The sequence below is a fragment of the Lissotriton helveticus genome, chromosome 4_1 (assembly GCF_964261635.1).
Source record: "Lissotriton helveticus chromosome 4_1, aLisHel1.1, whole genome shotgun sequence".
NCBI lineage: Eukaryota > Metazoa > Chordata > Amphibia > Caudata > Salamandridae > Lissotriton > Lissotriton helveticus.
The window spans coordinates 271,123,743-271,143,736 of NC_136063.1; the positions used below are offsets into that span (position 1 = coordinate 271,123,743).

Consider the following 19,994-nt stretch of genomic DNA (forward strand, 5'->3'; position numbering starts at 1 on the left):
TACGAGAGCACCGCAGATGAAGACCTCATTATCGACGAAGCCATTGTCGACTAAACCACGGACGACACCATCGTCGACAAACTGTTCCATTATTGGCAGTCCCCCTGGCTGTGGAAATACCATTGACTATGACTGGGCTACCGTCGACGATGTCCCCATTGACAATGAGAATTTCTCTGTCGACAGCACCAACATCAAAAAAATCCAGTTTTGTATGCAGGCCCTTCAACTCCGTTCCTGCAATCTGCCCAAATCCAATTTAGGACCTCAAAGATTTCTCTGCTACCTCCCAGCCATCTTTTAGATGTGGAAGATATGGATGAGGACGAAGGCTAGTTTGGAACGGCATATAGTCCTTCTGAACATAACGTTAAGTATCAATAGGAGGAGGATGAATATGATGATGCGGAACTGTATTACCAACATTATCTGGCCCCCTCATGCTCAGTATCAGCAAATCAAGTATTTTGAGCAGCCTAGACAACAGCCTGCACAATTTCCTCTGGAATTAATACTAGATCTTCAGAATATGTTGGCGGATTACAAAAGAAGGTTTCCTCACCAAGAGGATAATGTCGTAACTCCTCCACCTCTGCCAGTAGCTCCTCAAACACCGCTATCTCCACCTCCTGCCACTCCTGGGTTGACGCCATGTCCCATGACTCCTCTTCCTCCCAGTGAGGATCCTACTACATCTGAGCTGGAAGAAGGAGATATACTAGACCCTCCTCCACCCACTGATGAGTGGAATGACTACATAGCACCAAACGCCATCCCCGTCAGACTCTCCTCTGGAGGATATCGGAGGATTCCACAATATTATGGACAGAGCCACTTGCAGATTTCATTTGCAAACAATTGTACATCAATCTGACTGTTTCCTCTATGATTTTAAGGACCTAGAAACACAGTCAGAACAATACCTATAATTGATCATATTTGGCAGGAAGGAATCAGTCATGAAGGCGCCAGCTTCTGTCATTCCTGTGCTACCAGGGTTGGACAAAAAATCCAGAGCACCTGAGGACTCTCCTGCATGTCAGAGTCACCCCAAACCTGACTTTGTGATCTCTCAGGCAGCCCAGAGACGATCAAAAAATCTGTCTGCTCCTATCACTTCTCCACCAGACAAGGAGGGTCGATGTCTTGATTCATTCGAAAAGAGATTTTCATCAATGGCAGCAGTTTCAGTTAGGGCTGCTAACGCTCTGGCCATTTTGGGCCATTACAATAGGCAAATGTGGTCTGATATAGGTACGATGAAGGATATTATTCCGGAAGACAGTAAAGAGGAATTCCTGAAAATACTCACAGAAGGAGAAAGAGCAGCGTCAGAAATAATTGACATTGCTATGGACATTGCCACGGCAGTTAGCTGGTGCTGCCGTTTTAAGGCGACAAGGGTGGTTAAAAGCAACAAATTTCCAACCAGAAGTTCAGACCAAAATTTTGGATATGGCCTATGATGGTGGCAACCTGTTTGGCATATGAGTGAGGCGCTTACCGCCATTAAAAAAATACTGATACTTCTAAGGCCCTTGAAGCCCTTCAGTACTGCAAGGTGCCCTTTCGGGGAGCTCGAGGTATGGGTTTCTCAAGTTATGGGGGGACTTACCAGTGTTCAGTCCTACCAGCTGCAATATCGACAAGGATATCGGCAGCAATCCAACCGACCACAGCTGGTTTCTCTAGGCAAGGCTCCTGACGAAAGCCAGGATCTCAAGGCCGTGACTCTGGCCGCAAGCAGTGAATGCAACGGGGTACCAGCTGCTTCTACTTTCCACTGTATGGTGCGACAATCTCCAAACGTATCAACTAGTGGCGGGACATCACTTCAGACAAGTGGGTCCGGGATCTCATCTCTTATGGCCACACTTTGGATTTCATTCAAATGCCTCCCAATACCCCTCTCAAGGGATCGCACCCCCTTCGTCTTCACTTTCTCAAAAAGGAAGCAAGGATCATGCTTCAAAAAGGGGCAATAGAAAAGGTTCCTTTTTCTCAGAGAAGGAAAGGCTTCTACTCCCACTTCTTTCTCATTCGCAAAAAGTCGGGAGAGTGGAGGTCTATCCTAGACATCAGGAAATTGAACGAATTCCTAAGGAGTCAAACATTCAGGGTGGTCACACTTTCAGACATCCTACGACGCCTCAACAGTGGCGCTTTCATGATTTCATTGGATTTCGAGGATGCATACATTCATGTCCCTATTCATCCAAAGCACAGGAAATTCCTTCAGTTCACAGTGGCTGGTACCCACTATCGATTCATAGTCCTTCCATTTGACCTCAAATCCGCTCCACGGACTTTCACAAAATGTTTTGCTCCAGTAGCAGCAGCCTTGCGAAGCAAAGGTCGTCATCAGGTATTCCCTTACCTGGACGACTGGCTGCTAAAGGCACCACCTTCTTGTCTAGTGGATAATGCAACAGACGATTGCCTCACTCTCTTTCACAAATTGGGTCTCTCAATCAACTATCAAAAATCTTTGATCCTGCCGACCCGAATGACATTCCTGGGTGCCAGATTGAACACCATTCAGAACAAAGCCTTCCTTTCCCAGGAAAGACAACAAAGGTTGCAAACATTAGCTCTCGTACTGTCCAGAAAAAAGTGCGTTTCTGTGAGCGTGTACAAATCTCCACTGGGAATGCTCTCTTCAGCAATAGATCTCGTGCCGCTGACTCGATTGTATATGAGGCTTCTTCAAGAGGAACTACAACACCAATGGATTCAAACCAAAGGTTCATTCGACGACGTGGTCAACGTCTCTCCTCGGATGAAAGAGGCTTTACGGTGGTGGACTCAGATCACATCTGTCTCGGGGCCAGTCTTTTCTTCCATTCATTCCAGATTACATAGTAACAACAGATGCTTCTAAGGAAGTCTGGGAAGGACACTTACAGGACCTGCAGGTGCAAGGAAAATGGTCCTTGGCTCAATGACAAATGCACATAATCAGGTTGGAATTGAAAGCCATTTTCCTCTCTCTTCAGACTTTCCTTCCTCGAATACAGGGGTCATCCGTGTTGATCGAACGGACAACACCACAAGCATGTTTTGTATCCAGAAACAAGGAGGCAAAAAATCCCTGACTGTCTCAGGGCGCCAGCAGTTATGGAACTGGCTGACGCTCAATCGAATTTCCTTGACAGCGGATTATGTCCCAGGTGTCCGGAATACCTTAGCGGATGTTTGGAGCAGAACGAGCGACAGCTGTCACGAGTGGGAGCTGGAACAACATCAGCTGGACAAGATATTTGCAATCTCGGGAAATCCAGCGCTGGACCCGTTTGCGACCCAGACCAACTCCAAATGCAGATTCTTCGCAAGCAGATTCCCTCTCCCAAAATCAAGGGGGAATGCTCTTTTAATGTGCTGGTCAGGGATATATGGATAAGCTTTCCCCCATTCCTCTGATACCCAGGGTCCTCACAAAGGTAAAATGGGAACACTGCTGCATTTTGCTGATAGCCCCCAGGTGGCCCGTACAGCATTGGTACACGGAATTCCTCCTAATGTCGGAAGCTCAGCCCATCCGCCTATTGCCAACGCTGTTGACCAAAAACAAAGGCCAAGTATGTCACCCGAACCAGCTTCTCTGCAACTGCATGCGTGGCTCCTGAATTCTCTGAATTTAAAAATGTGAAAATTGCGCAAGACTGCAAGGAAATTATTGGCAAGTCTAGGGCTGAACGCACCAATAAAACTTAAGGGCTTAAGTGGAAGGGTTTTTGTCTGCGGTTCAAGCGCAATGAGGTACATCCCTTTCTTTCTACTTCAGAAGAAGTCCTACTTTATTTGGTCTCTTTAGCAAAGTCTGGTATTGCACACTCGTCTGTTAGAGTTCATCTGGCTGCTATATCTAGATACAGGCCATCGCCACATACTCTATCTTTATGGTCCTCACAAATTGTAAAGCAATTTATGAAAGGACTGTTTAGAGCTTTCTCACCCATCAGAGCTCCACCCCGGAATGGCAACTTAATGTAGCGTTTTCTCAATTGCTAAAACAGCCATTTGTGCCCTTTCACAAGGCAGAATTAAAGTACTTAACCTGAAAGTCGCCCTTCTTCTGGCGCTTACTTCAACAAGAAGGGTTAGTGAAATACGGGCTTTTACCATATCCCATCCTTTTTTGCACTTCACTGATCAAAAGGTCCTTCTTAGGACAAACCCTAAGTTCATCCCAAAAGTTCCTTCGCAATTCCATTTGAATGAGCCAGTCATTCTGAGAACTGTCTTCCCTAACGCTTCCACACGTGCGGAACGAGGTCTCCACATTCTTGACCTGAAGAGATGTCTTAAATATTAGTTACAAAGTACTAAAGACATACTGAAAAGAAATCTGTTATTCATAGCTTATGGTCCAAGCTGTCCGGGCGCGGCAGTCTCTAAAGCTACCATAGCCAGGTGGATAGCGAGCGCACAACAAGGCTGGCAAGCCATTATCCAGGACTGTGAGAGCGCACTCCACTAGAGCAGTTTCAGCATCAACTGCTCTATTTGCCGGAGTGCCACTTGAAAAAATCTGCAGAGCTGCGACGTCAAACTACGCAGACGTTTACGCAGCATTACTGCCTGGAATCATCACAACGTGCTGACGCATCCGTGGTACAGGCAGTACTAAGGAACCTATGTTGCTAAGGTAAGCCTCTTTCAAAAGAGGTTTTATTAGATGTTTTGGATGCAGTATATGTTTATTTGATATCTCTGCATGATTGTTTTTCCTTTACTTGTTAATACCGCATGTATTCTATGCACTGTTTAATGTTTAAACCATTGATCTTAAGATTAATGTTGCATTGACGATTATTTTAGCACTACCCACCGTCCACAAAGGCGCGTATTTGATGAACATATATATGTATGCATTTTATGCATATACATGCATATGTATATATATATATATATATATATATATATATATATATATATATATATATATATATATATATTCACTGAAAAAACCATAGGTTATAGACCATATATAGTTAGGAATTAGCATTTACAAAACCTTGAAAATTCACTGAAAAAACCATAGGTTATAGACCATATATAGTTAGGAATTAGCATTTAAAAAACCTTATTTTACTCACACAAAACCATTGAAATTCCATATATAGTTAGTTGCACTAACTATATATCGCGCACCTGCAATCCACTGCTGATGATGTCACATATTACATCATTCATGACATGGTCAGTGACATCACTGATGACATCACTGATGACATCTCAAATGACATCACTGATGACATCACTGATGACATCTCATTTGACATCAATGACCACATCACTGATGATATCATTCATGTGACAATACAATGCATCTCCTCACATTTTAATATAACCTCTGTTTCACCCAGTGTTAAATACAGAATATAATTTTTGAAACCATTGACACACCAATACTAGTTACTACATACGCACTCACTGATTCCTACGTCTACACACACCTTCACTCATTCACCCATACTATCATTCATACATACAATCACTCATCTTTACAACACTATCATATGCACTCATACACCTATACAGACACTCACAGTCTGCCACTCATCCATGGAGTTACTCACACACCTAGTCAGTCCTGTAAAGAATCAATGACACTTCCATTTTCTTGTCTATACAGTTAAACATAGAGCACCTTACATTTTCAAACATATACTAACACATACTTACCTTGTTATACAATCATTGATACAAGTACACATTGATCTGCACAGAGTCACACACCTCCCAACCAGCCACACACACACTCAGTCTCCCATACAAATACTTGGACAATCAATCAGTAACCCATATAGTTAATCATATAGCTACTGATCAAAACATGCAGCAGTTTACAGAACAACAGACATAATGATGCACAAATTAAGACACTTTAGTCACTAACCCATGCACTCAGTGAGACACATTTAATCACTCACTCATGCATTCAGTCATGCACCTACTAAATCCTTTGTCCAGACACTTATACTTCCACTCATTCTTCAATATGTAAGACACATTTTAACTTTACAGAAACATACAGTCACTGGATGTTGTCATCAGTGATGTCATCAGTGATGTCATTTGAGATGTCATCAGTGATGTCATCAGTGATGTCACTGACCATGTCATGAATGATGTAATATGTGACATCATCAGCAGTGGATTGCAGGTGCGCGATATATAGTTAGTGCAACTAACTATATATGGAATTTCAATGGTTTTGTGTGAGTAAAATAAGGTTTTTTAAATGCTAATTCCTAACTATATATGGTCTATAACCTATGGTTTTTTCAGTGAATTTTCAAGGTTTTGTAAATGCTAATTCCTAACTATATATGGTCTATAACCTATGGTTTTTTCAGTGAATTTCAATGGTTTTTTAATAGCAAATATCATAAGCTGTCGAATGTCAAGTACGTGGTAAGTGAAAACATTTTCGTGTTTATGCACACTGATCTGCTTTGAATGGTGCCCCCCCCCCCTCATTTCTATTAGGAGTACTCTCTCTTTGCAGATAGTGAAAGGTAGTTAACGCAGGTCTTTGCCCCCATTGTAATCCGTCGTGCCTGCTTCTCTCTCCATTTGATTCATTGTTATCCAAGTATTTACTGTTTTAGAATTAGTTCTCTTTGGTTCATTCTCTATTTACAAACAAACACAGAGTCGCAATACTCTGTTTAGTCTTTGCAGATAAGGAAAAATCGTGTAAAAAAAAAGAAAAGGAATCGAGCAAAATCAGTAGGCCACTAATGGGATCTCTTTTTGACCTCGCTAAAATAGAAACATTCGGAACAACCCCTCATGACAAATACAAAACTAGTGAGATGAACTGAACTCCACACAATGATGGCTGCAAAACAGCTCGGCTCCGCCACCCACCCCGCCCAAAATAACGATAAAGAACGGCTGCCATGATTGGTTGCGGAATGACCACGACGGAGCTACGAAATGGTGCTGCTCTCATGCTAACCCCAGCTTCAGTCTGAAACATCCAGAAACACTGTAGACTACCAATTCGATCAGTTCCGGTAGCGCCCCAATGTAACCCGGTAGAGAAGAACTAGCCCTCCCCTCTTTGACTGATGGTTCTTGTTGCCTGTCCCTTCTGTTGTCATTTAACAGAACTATTTAGCCTGCTGAAAGGGGTTGTGTTCCGACCGCTGGTTGGTGGAGACATTTTGACTATATTCTGTACCTGCGTTGTCGCGTAATGCGTCATATGACGCGCCGCGTTAGCGCATCCGGAAGTCATCCGGGGCGCGCAGCGCGTAACGTAAGCATAACAAGTCATGTGACTTGTTAATAAAACTTTTCATTGGTTCATTTTACTTTTCTTATTGTAATGATGAAAGGCTTGGTCATATGACCTAAAAATTACGCTTTTCATTACTTCCGAACATTATTTTTTCTTAAATATATGTTATAATGTTCCAGGCTAATGTACTTTCCCGGAAATTTTACAACTGTCCTGCAAGTAAAATATATTCTTTTTTCGAGAAAAAGAGCGTTTCTTCGTCCCATGACGGAGCCGTTGAACAAAAGAGGGTCGACCTGCTGTCTTAGTCGCCGATACGCCTGAATATGAGATTCTTATCGATCACTTTATGTTGCAGGAATAGAAAACACAACAGCCCTTGACCATTTATCTTTACTGCGTTCCTTCGTATTATACCTTTTACCCTTCATGTAATTGGTCTGCTTTATTTCACTTGCCTTTTAATGATTCTAAAACAGTGACTATTATTAAAAACTTTACCAATGTATATACTACTACCATGTTTTCTTTTAAAAACCTTTATTGTGAAAATTTCATTATACAAATACGAGCCTATAACCACGTGGGCCGGCCACGGAGCAAACTGTAATCGTATATGATGAATAGACATTTACACTGTAGAGGAACGTAACGGGCGGGCCATTAGGTTGCAAGAACTAAGGTGTCTAACAGTTACGGAATCGGTGGACGTACATTTTATAATTAAAATACGACAGGGCCAGTTACAATAAAATTATCTAGATATACATTTGCGGGCAAGTACCATGGGTGACGTTAATTCGAACTTTCAACAGTACAGTAATCAATAACACATCAGAACTTAATATCAATAGGGATGTCGAAATATTCAATCAATTCTCGTCCCCGCCCGCCATGTGCTTCAAAACTGCATACGTATCTCGTGATTTCAAGGTTCTGCAACCAGTACACAACAAGGAGTTACGAGTCCCATTTATTCTGGCGCCATTTTGGGCGAGGACGGGCAGGTCCAGGATATAGTCAAAATGTCTCTACCAACCATCGACTATGATGATGTTCATATGCTGTATTTATTAGAGTAACACTCATAAATTTGCCACAATCTAAACATGTCATTTTAATCTTTCCAAAGTTCTTCTAAATATTTGGGACCGTTTCCCTTGCCTCTGAAGCTCTCAGTGCCACTTCTTTGATGAATGTACTAGCAGGTCAGGGGTTCTCCTCCAAATCTCTCTTTTATGCAGCACTATAATTAATTGGTGCCACCTCTCCATATGACGATGCATGGTATAGTTACCACAACTATATTTTTTTTCGGTTCCTCTAGAGAGTTCATCGTGGCAGATGAAGCGTGTAACGTACCGGGCATTTACCTTTTTTTGCATGTACAGGAAAGGAAAAAAAAATCGAGCGTCCGAGTTCTAAGGTGTCCCAGGGCCATTTTAGTGGACCAGGCCCAAATCCAAAGAACAGGCCGCCATTTTGAGAGTCCTGTTGCAGCCGCCTGTCGCTGTAGCATCAAGAGCAGCCGAAACTCAGCTGAATGGCAACTGAAACGGTAAAGGGGCGCCCCACTACAGCAGACGAGCCAGGCCCAAATCCAAAGAACTGCTATCTCACAGGCTAATGGGGCGACCCACGCCGAGTTTCAGCATTGTAGGATGACCACACAAGTACAGCAACTTGCTAGACATCACCTCGGTGCCATCCGGATCTCTGCGCCCCACTGCAGATGAAGTGCCTCTCAACTATGAAACCACCACGGTGACATCCGGATCTTGGCGCGTTGTGCTGCCTTCGGCCTATTCGCACATCGGTCCGCTACTGACGCCATCTCACAGGCTAATGGGGCGACCCACGCCGAGTTTCAGCATTGTAGGATGACCACACCAGTACAGCAACTTGCTAGACATCACCTCGGTGCCATCCGGATCTCGGCGCCCCACTGCAGATGAAGTGCCTCTCAACTATGAAACCACCACGGTGACATCCGGATCTTGGCGCGTTGTGCTGCCTTCGGCCTATTCGCACATCGGTCCGCTACTGACGCCATCTCACAGGCTAATGGGGCGACCCACGCCGAGTTTCAGCATTGTAGGATGACCACACCAGTACAGCAACTTGCTAGACATCACCTCGGTGCCATCCGGATCTCGGCGCCCCACTGCAGATGAAGTGCCTCTCAACTATGAAACCACCACGGTGACATCCGGATCTTGGCGCGTTGTGCTGCCTTCGGCCTATTCGCACATCGGTCCGCTACTGACGCCATCTCACAGGCTAATGGGGTGACCCACGCCGAGTTTCAGCATTATAGGATGACCACACCAACTTGCTAGACATCACCTCAGTGCCATCCGAATCTTGGCATCTCAACGCCTAGTGGTATCTTCCATACAAAAAATATTGTTACGCTGCCTTTGGCCCCATTCGCACATCAGTCCGCAACTTAGACATCACCTCGGTGCCATCCGGATCTTGGCATCTCAGCGCCTTGTGGTGTCAGTCAGAAAATATTGTTGTGCTGCCTTCGGCCTATTCGCACATCGGTCCGCTACTGACGCCATCTCACAGGCCAACGGGGCGCCCCACGCCGACTTTCAGCATTGTAGGATGGCCACACCAGTGCGGCAACTTGCTACACACCACCTCGGTGCCATCCGGATCTTGGCATCTCAGCGCCTTGTGGTCTCTTCTACACCGGAAATATAGTAGAAAATATTGTTGCGCTGCCTTTGGCCCCATTCACACATCAGTCCGCTACTGACACCATCTCACAGGCCAACGGGGCGCCCCACGCCGACTTTCAACATTGTAGGATGGCCACAGAAGTGCGACAACTTACTAGACACCACCTCGGTGCCATCCGGATCTTGGCGCGTTGTGCTGCCTTCGGCCTATTCGCACATCGGTCCGCTACTGACGCAAACTCACAGGCCAACGGGGCGCCCCACGCCGACTTTCAGCATTGTAGGATGGCCACACCAGTGCGGCAACTTCCTACACACCACCTCGGTGCCATCCGGATCTTGGCGCGTAGTGAAGCTGCAGCAGCTGCAAATAAGCTTCAGACAGTGTTACAACCGCTGCTCAGAACTCTCAACTATGACACCACCTCGATGCCATCCGGATCTTGGCGCGTTGTATTGCCTTCGGCCTATTCGCACATCGGTCCGCTACTGACGCCGCCTCACGTGCCAACGTATTTTCTCCGCATTTTATACCCTATGCCGCATAACAGGTCATGTGACTTGTTTATAAAACTTTTCATTGGTTCATTTTACTTTTGGTTTCCTAATGATGGAAGGCTTGATCATATGACCTAAAAACAACACTTTTCATTGGATGAAAACTTTTTTTTTCCCCCAAACGATGAAAGCCCCACCTTGTTTCTGGATGTTTCAGACTGAAGCTGGCGTCACCATGAGAGCACCACCATCTCGTAGCTCCGTCGTGGTCATTCCGCGAGCAATCATGGCAGCCGCTCCCCACCAGAAGCCTGCAGGAGTCGGGGCCCCCAAAACTTTTGATGAATTCTCAAGGCGGAGGGGACGCTTTCGAGAATGGGGTCCAAGACCTAGCAGACAAGCGTCCGATTTCCAAGGTGTCCCAGGGCCATTTCAGTGGACCAGGCCCAAAAAGGAAACAGCCTGCCGCCATTTTGAGAGTCCTGTGACAGCCGCCTATCGCTGCACCGCAAGAGTGGGCGCAACTCAGCTGAATGGCGGATTTTGACACAGTGGACCAAAAGCGGACGGAATGGCAACTGAAACGGTAAAGGGGCGCCCCACTACAACAGACGAGACTCCACCTGGAGAGGCCCGTTCACGCCGCCTCCCCCGGGGCGCTCCACGCCGTTATTCGGAGCAGCATTGTAGGATACCAAAACCAGTGCGGCAACTTACTGGACATCACCTTGGTGCCATCGTTCTGCTGCCTTGGAACTATTCGCACAACAGTTTGCTACTGATGACCCACCCCCCGCGACGCCCCACGCCGTTATTTGCTGGGTGGCAACTTACTAGACATCACTTTTGTGTCATCTAGATTTCGGCGCGTTCTGCTGCCTTGGAACTATTCGCACAACAGTTTGCTACTGATCACCCACCCCCCGCGACGCCCCACGCCGGAAATCTGGACGTTGTGCTGCGTTGGGACTATTCGCACAGCCGACCGCTACTTCGTTGTTTTTCTCTAAAAATGTTTATATGTTATTACTATTTTTGTTTTCTTGTATATATTTATAAATTATTAAAGTTTTATAATCTTACTACTTTGTCGGAGTGCTATATATTTTTAATGTGACACATAATTGTAAAAACTTTGATGTACAAAGAGTCATCCCTGGAATCTTCCGCTTCACGCTCGGTCCCCTCCCCAATCACAATACAGAATGGTTTTCAGATAATAGCAACGCTTCTGCTGTGACGGATCTCATCGAGTGTGGGCCTTGATCTACTATAACTCCTTTGAAGACGGGTGATTCTTTACAGCTGTGGCCATAAACTACATCTGCAGGGCTAGCTGATAGCCTAGGACCGGCCTGGACAATCGGACACAGAGGAAAAGGAGTGTCAGAGGGTGCGGTAGTGAATAGGGCGAAAGGGAGGTGTCGGGCGGGCACAGGGTGTGATTCTCAGGGAAGAACAGCGCAGATGGGGGGAGGTTTATTACCCATGCATAAAACAGAGAGCGGGGGTGACCACTGCCTGGGGGAGATGCTTGCGAGGGTGGGGAGCCATGCTAAGGATCGACAGCGTTCACAGAGTGGATCTGGTCAAGGCATCTAAAATGGCTGCCGTGCACGACAAAAGTGTGGCATTTGAAAAAAGACAAGATGGCGCACACAATGTTTTTCAACAATTCCTGATTTCCTTCGAATCGAACGTTAACAGACGTTGGGGCATATTACCAAAGTTAAGCGATATTTATCCCTAACGATGCATTGCAAAGATTTTTTTACCGTCAGAAATTATCGCAGATAAAAATGTAAATGTATAGGCATTTATATAGCGCACTACTTACCCGTAGGGTCCCAAGGCGCTTCGACCGCTGCGAAACCCTTCCTGGCTTCCCTGAGAGATGGTCCCTTAATGGGTATCTCCAGGGTGAGACCAGGCATCCCCGGCGGTCTGGTGGGGCCGTTAGTGAAGATGAGGCAAGCTAATGCCCAGAGTTGCCGAGTGTGATCGCTGATCAGAGTGGGCACCGAGGCGAGAGAATTATCGAGTCCACTGACCCTGGTCCAGAAACCTGCTATTATCAAGGTTTATCGCAAATACGATAAAAAACGAGCGCAATGCATTAATGTCGCTGAAAACTCCGCGATATTCATGCATTACCGAGCTAATGCTCTTAGCCATGTTATCCACCTCCCATTGGATAACATGGCTAAGAACTGCTCAGGGCAGCTGTTACTTTTTGGAGATATTCGCGCTTATCTCGAATATTTCCAAAAGTTGATAATAGGAGATAGCGATGTTAGCGACTGTTTCCAGTCGCTAACATCTTGGCATGCCCACTTTGCATGTCATTAGTGATAAATATCACTCACATGCAAAGTGGGACCCAAGATGGTCGCTATCTCCTACTAGCCGTCGCTAACTGGTGTTAGCAACAGCTAGGTAATACAGATATAATTTTATCTCCGCGAAGCGGAGCGCTGTTACAGATATATATCTTGTTTTTGAACGTTAATTTCTCAAAATGCACTGAAGCACATATATTGAGACCTAGCAAAGGCACATCGGGCTACCAGTCCCTAATATTTTACCAAGTTTCGTGCAAATCCATTCAGCCGTTTTATTATTATTTTTTTTTTTTTTGCCCCGCGGGGCCCTTTTAAAACCTCCACATCAAACTTAGGGGGTCAGCGAGGATCTACTATGCCCCCTTATGGTCATTTGCCCCTTCGCTTTGGCCTCCTCTTGTCTCTCGATCCTACCGAGAGACAAGATGGCGGCCGCTACGGACTGTTTGGAATGTTTACAGACACCGGAGAACCAATCAGCTTCGCTTCACAAAGCTCCGTTGCGCGAAAAGTACGCGTAGCGGAGCGCTGTTACAGATATATATCTTTTTTTGAACGTTAATTTCTCAAAATCCACTGAAGCACATATATTGAGACCTAGCAAAGGCACATCGGGCTACCAGTCCCTACAATTTTGCCAAGTTTCGTGCAAATCCATTCAGCCGTTCGATTATTATTATTATTTTTTTTTTTTGCCCCGCGGGGCCCTTTTAAAACCTCCACATCAAACCTAGGGGGTCAGCGAGGATCTACTATGCCCCCTTATAGTTATTTCCCCCTTTGTTTTGACCTCCTCTTGTCTCTCGATCCTACCGAGAGACAAGATGGCGGCCGCTACGGACTGTTTGGTTCTCCGGCGTCTGTCAACATTCCAATCAGCTTCGCTTCACAAAGCTCCGTTGCGCGAAAAGTCCGCGAACCAGAGCGCTAACCGGTCCGCTGTTACAGATATATATCTTTTTTTAAACGTTAATTTCTCAAAATCCACTGGAGCACATATATTGAGACCTACAAAAGGCACATCGGGCTACCAGTCCCTACAATTTTGCCAAGTTTCGTGCAAATCCATTCAGCCGTTCGGGCTAAAAGTGAGGCCAACCGCCCTATGGAAAACTCAATGTTAAAAACACGTTTTGGGACCCCCCTTTTTTCTCGGCCCCCACTGGACGAACCCCCCCCAAATTTTCAAGGGCTGCTCAGAAACAAAATGTGCCATTTTCCTGAAAATTTCAGCCGATTCCGTCCACAAACGCCAAAGTTATTAGACATAGAATTTTCAAAAAACCCATAGAGAAAAAATCCTAACTATATATACCTACTGGCGACCGCCAGTAGGTAATATATATATATATATATAATGTGTATATATATATACGTATATATATATATATATACGTATGTAAATAAGTATTATTCTGGGCAACGGACATTTTAATTTGGGTGCAAGCAGAATTGGATTGTATTCAGTTTTGGTTGTATTCAATTATTTCTGGCCCATAAATTGAGAACGTGTTTAGATTATTAAGCATTTGTTGTTTGAACACATATTACATTTGCACTTTGGTAATGTATTACATTTGCACACTGATCAAGCACTTTATATATTTGTTGCACTTTAGGCCAAGAAGGTTGAGAGGTACTGTTGAATTCCTAGGTACAATTATGACTGAGGAAGGAGTAGGTTCTGGGAAGGGTTGTGAGATACCAGCATTTATGCAGGAATTGGAGGCAGTTCTAGGATAGTAACATATTAAGCTTTGAATTAAGGGGCGATTTGAAATAAATATTCACATCTAGGAGAACTCATACATATTTATCCTGGTGTATTCTGTGATATATTTATGATTTTATACATTGAACGTGATATTATAAATATTTATATAGATATTTATTTATATATATGATATTTATATTCTCCTACGTTATAGATGAAATTGGAAATATTTATTGAAACTATTTATTAAAACTGCCACAGAACTCATTGGGACCTATCACCTCTATATGGAATATGAAAGAGAAGATCATTCACAATAATTGGATACAACAGAAAAAAGAAAGAAAGACTTTGTACCTTGGTTGAAGTGTGTATTTTCACTTTGTCTACTTTGGGTGTTCTACCACGTGGTTTTAGCATTTAAAAAAATGGTGTTTTCACTCTTCGCTTGTGTGATCAAGGACAAGTGGTGCCCGAAACGCGTAATTGAGAGGAAACCGCAATAAACAATTAAATTGCCTACATTCTGGATTATACACACACACACACCCACACAGATGAGGAACTGTTTACTATTCTGATTCAGGCATGTGAATCTATGAAAGATATCACAATACTGGGTAAGAAAAAAGTTACTTGCCTGTAACTACAGTTATCCAGTATTGGTATCTTTCATAGATTCACATTCAACCCACCTCCTCCCCCGAGAGGCACCTCTAGGATATTGTACTGTTATTTATGTACCGTGGGACTCCCACTGCGGCGACGAGGAATGATTGAGTTGAATGTGAATCTATGAAAGATACCAATACTGGATAACTGTAGTTACAGGCAAGTAACTTTTTTCTTCAGTAGGTTAAATAGTAAGTTATAAGGCATTTAAATTTGGTGAAATATGTCACCCCTATAATTTTGCGGCATTTCACAAACATTTGTGGATACTACTGCGATACAGGATCGAAAGCTTCTTTAGAAAAATATAAATACAGTTCCCTACTGATATCAAAGCCCCGAACATTGAAAAGTGTGGTAAAAACATAATGGTCTACACCACGCAACTGGACGCATGTCCACTATATGGTATTAGTAGTCATAGTTTTATTAAACGCACATATCACCCAAAAGGGTCTCAGGGCGCTGCAGCGATAGCTGGTGAAGACAGAAATTAAATTCTATATATCGACTGCGCACTACACTGTTAATCCTTAGTACATAGGTTTGGTTGTGCTCCACAGGTATACTCCCTGCCTTGGAGTAGTAACATGAATATGAAGAGGTTGCACCAACACTGTCTGTGTGGGTGTCTCCTGGGGCACTGAAGGGTGCTGTGCTACAGCAATCAATAGTTTTTTTCAAAGTTCAACTTATGGAGCGTTGCCATATATTTCCAAAGTATTTTATTCATACTTCATCCTTCATATATTGCTTTTCAATTCCATTGGTGAACAAACATAAGTTTATCAAACATCATTCCATATTGCTGATTATTCCAATGCATTTCGGCATAATTGCCTTCATCAGGGAAATCTAAAAAAAAAATTGAGAAAATAAACGACTAATATTCTACCTCGTGTGTATTAACATACAACAATACATTCGCTTAATGTTATCAATTCATACTATATAGTGATCTCATTGGTACACATAAGACCGTATTTAACAGGTTACGCATCATATTATCCCTTTCAATGTATACAAAAACCTCGACTAAACATATCACTCGCTATTTTATGTAGCTCGGTGCCCCCAATTTGGTTATTTACTCAGGATGTATCAGTTCTAAACGTACTATCGCGTAGTAAACATATATGCAAATGAGGTACAATCCTGTTGAAACGAAGGGTTAATATTACAAAATATGCCATAACAGGTGCTCACTATTTTATTTACCTGGTCTTTCATGGATAGTTTATCATCAATTTTTACTCCAAGGTTACGCACCTTGGGTTTAGGAGAAAGACAAGGGCCAAGACTATTTACCTAGTGTTCATGAGCCTTGCCAAATAAGATGATCTCTGTCTTATTGGCATTGAGCTGCAGATAGATAGATTGCATCCAGAGATTGATATGAATCATACAGTTTTTGAATCTGATTCTGGTGTCAGCTGGGTTAGGACTGAGGGTGATTAGTAGCTGGGTGTTATCATCGTAAGATGATACGTCAAACCTATATGATCTAATCAGCTTGGATAGGGGTGCCACATACAGATTAAAAGGCATGGGACTGAGTATAGATCCCTGAGGTACTCCCTTGCCTACCAGCCGGCTACAAGAAGCAAGAGTGCCCAGTTGCGCAATCTTTTAAATAGCTTCTGAGTCAGATTAGGGCTGTTCCTCTGTTACCCATCTCCCACAGTTGTTGTTCTAATATACTGTGGGAGATGGTATCGAAGGTACCTAACATGACAAGTATGGCCGTTTGTCCAGTGTCCTTGGTGAGTCTTATATTGTCGAATACCTCAACCAGAGAAGTTTCGGTGCTGTAACCGGCCCTAAAGCCTGACTAGGGTCTAACAGCTTGTGATTGGACCCTTTTCAGTCAGGCTTTAGGGCTGGTTACAGCATTGAGACGTCTCTGGTATGCCACTCCACCCTATTCTGTTCCTCTATGTGCCACTCCACTGTACTCCACTCCATTGTATGCTATTCCACGCCACTCTAGTGTATGGCACTCGCCTTCACTTCATTCTCTGCTCTTCGATTGGACGTCACTCCAATGTGCATCATTCCCCTTCACTTTATGCTATTCCACGCCACTCTAGTGTATGGCACTCAACATCACTTCATTCTACGTTACTCGATTGGACGTCACTCCAATGTGCGCCATTCCCCTTCACTGTATGCTATTAAACTCTATCCCATGCCACTGTACGCCACTCCAGCCTACCACACTCCCCTCTACGCAATTCCACTATACGCTATTGCACTGTGTGTAACTCCACTTTAAGCCTCTTCAGAGTAAGCCGCTGTACTGTATGCCATTTTGCTGTATGCTACAACAGTAAATGCTACTCCACTCTACGCCATTGCACTGTATGCCACTCTGCTATTTCACTGTATGCTTATTCCCTTCTGTGTATGCAACTCCACCCCACTCTATACTATTCCATTCGATGTCACTCCACTGTATGCTATTACACTCTACACCATTCCAATGTCCGCCACTCCGGGCTTTACCACGTCGCTGTATGCCACTGCACTGTACGCTATTGCACTGTACGCTATTCCAGTCTATCCCACTCTACTTTACACCACTCCACTGTACGCTATTCCACTATTTCCAATATATGCTACTCCACTGTACACCTCTCTGGTGTACGCCACTCCACTCTTTTACACTTCTCTTTGTAGTATTCCACTGTACGCTATTCCACTCTATGCTACAGCTATTTACTGTAGTCCACTCTACGTCACTACAGTGTACACCACTCCATTGTATGACATTCTCCTCCACCCTATATAACTCCACTGTATAAAATTCTACCACACTACATGGCACTTAACGACATTCTATTCCACTCTATCCCCGTACACTCTTCTGTCCAACGCTATACTTCACTCTATCCCCGTACACTCTATTCCACTATGCAACACTTTTCTGTACGGCACAGCACACCACTCTACTGTACAATACCCCACTCCAAATCACAACAGTTTACCACCTACGCTACACCAGGGCACTCTACTTCATACCACTCTATCCTACGTCACACCAATACACTCTATTGTACTTTACTGCACACTGCATTGCACCACTACATTCAACTCTAATCCTCCGTACAAAAGTTTAACTCACTGTACGCTACCATACAACAATCCACTCTAAACCGCTCCACTGTTTCACACACTATTGTCCGCTATGCAACGCTCCTGCATGCCACTCTCAGACACTTTACTCCTGTCTCCATCCTTCACTCCACTATACAACACTGAATGCCACTGCTCAAATCACTTCTCTACTCTACGATGCTTAAGTACAACACTGTATTCAACTCTTTGTATGCCACTGCACCCTTTTTTAATCCACTCTACTGACCTAGTACTCCACTCTATGCTTTTGAACTCCATAACACTGAATGTCAATCCACTCTACAACACTGTACTGTACAGCACTCCACTGTACAAACATCAACTAGACTATATGCCACTGTACTGTAGTCTACATGACTTTCAAATACTAAATGACACCCCACTACACTTTACTGTTCAACACAGTACCTCGATTTGACACTTTATTCAACTGTATGCTATTCCACTCCACTCCGTGCCACTATAGTCTGACATGCCACTCCTCTATGTAACTTTATTTCATTCTGCAGTACCCCACTTCACTGTACTCCACTATACTCCAGTCTACTATGCTTTATCCCACTCTACGCCAATGTACTATGCTCTGCGCTATGCCGCTCCGCTGTCTTACACTGTATGCTACTCCACTCTACAACACTGTACTACATTCTGTGCTACTCTATACCACTCTATGCTCATCCACTCTAGGTCACAGTGCTACACTGATTGAAACTAGATGACACGCAACTTAACTTCTCTCTAGAATACGCCACACCACTCGTTGACGCAGGTACTCAAATCTACCACACTTTCCTCTACTGTACTCTACGACACTCCACTTGACGATACCCCACTTTAACATTCTACTCCACTCTAAAACACTCTGCTCGACTCTGAGAGTCTACGATTCCCTACTCTATTGTTCGACATACCATTCCACTGTACAACTCGCTGCTCCAGTCTACAATACTTGAACCCTCTATATGAGACATGCCACAACACTATATAACACTTTACTGCACTGTAGGTACACTACTACACTACTTTATTCCAGTCTACAATACTCCACTATGACAATTGACTTTATAATAATCTCCTCCGCTGCACTGTACAACACTCCATATAACTCTGCACTTGCAACACTAGAGACTACAATCTGAAAGACATTTTTATTAAAAATGTATAAAAACTATTGAAATTCAATGAAAAATAACGGTTAAAGCTTATAGTTGGGAAAATGTATTTTTGCTATAAAAACTAACTTTAAACTACACAAACGTTCAAAATTCTATGGTTATAACGATAACTTTCATTTACAATTTATCCACAACTTTCAAATGATATTTTATTTGAAAAGTTTTATATAGCGCTGGCTAGACCCGGAGGTATCAGAGCGCTTTACTTGAGACAGGACATTGTTTCAGAACATTGTTACATAGTTGCATCAGTTACAGTTACCAGTATATGCTTAGGAGAAAAAAGTGAGCTTACACAATATTATAAGATATTAGCGCGTAGCATATCCAGGACAAACGTCAGATGGGGGAATGGAAGGTAGTGGGGGGAAAGGTAAACCGGGAAGAGGAAAGCAGACAGGTAGATCTGAAGGGGGAAAGTACTTCAAGGGGAAGAAAGCAGTGAAGGCAGTCTAGCAGAGAGACAGATAAAACGGGGAAGAACCATGAAATACAATGTCCGATGTTATA

At 43.8% G+C, this 19,994-nt stretch overlaps 1 protein-coding gene across 16 annotated transcripts in view; it reads left to right on the forward strand.

Annotated features, from left to right (window-relative positions):
- The window catches only part of CYRIB (CYFIP related Rac1 interactor B), a 478,070-nt gene that overhangs the window by 250,341 nt on the left and 207,735 nt on the right, over positions 1–19,994 (forward strand). The gene's annotated exons all lie outside the window — the stretch shown is intronic.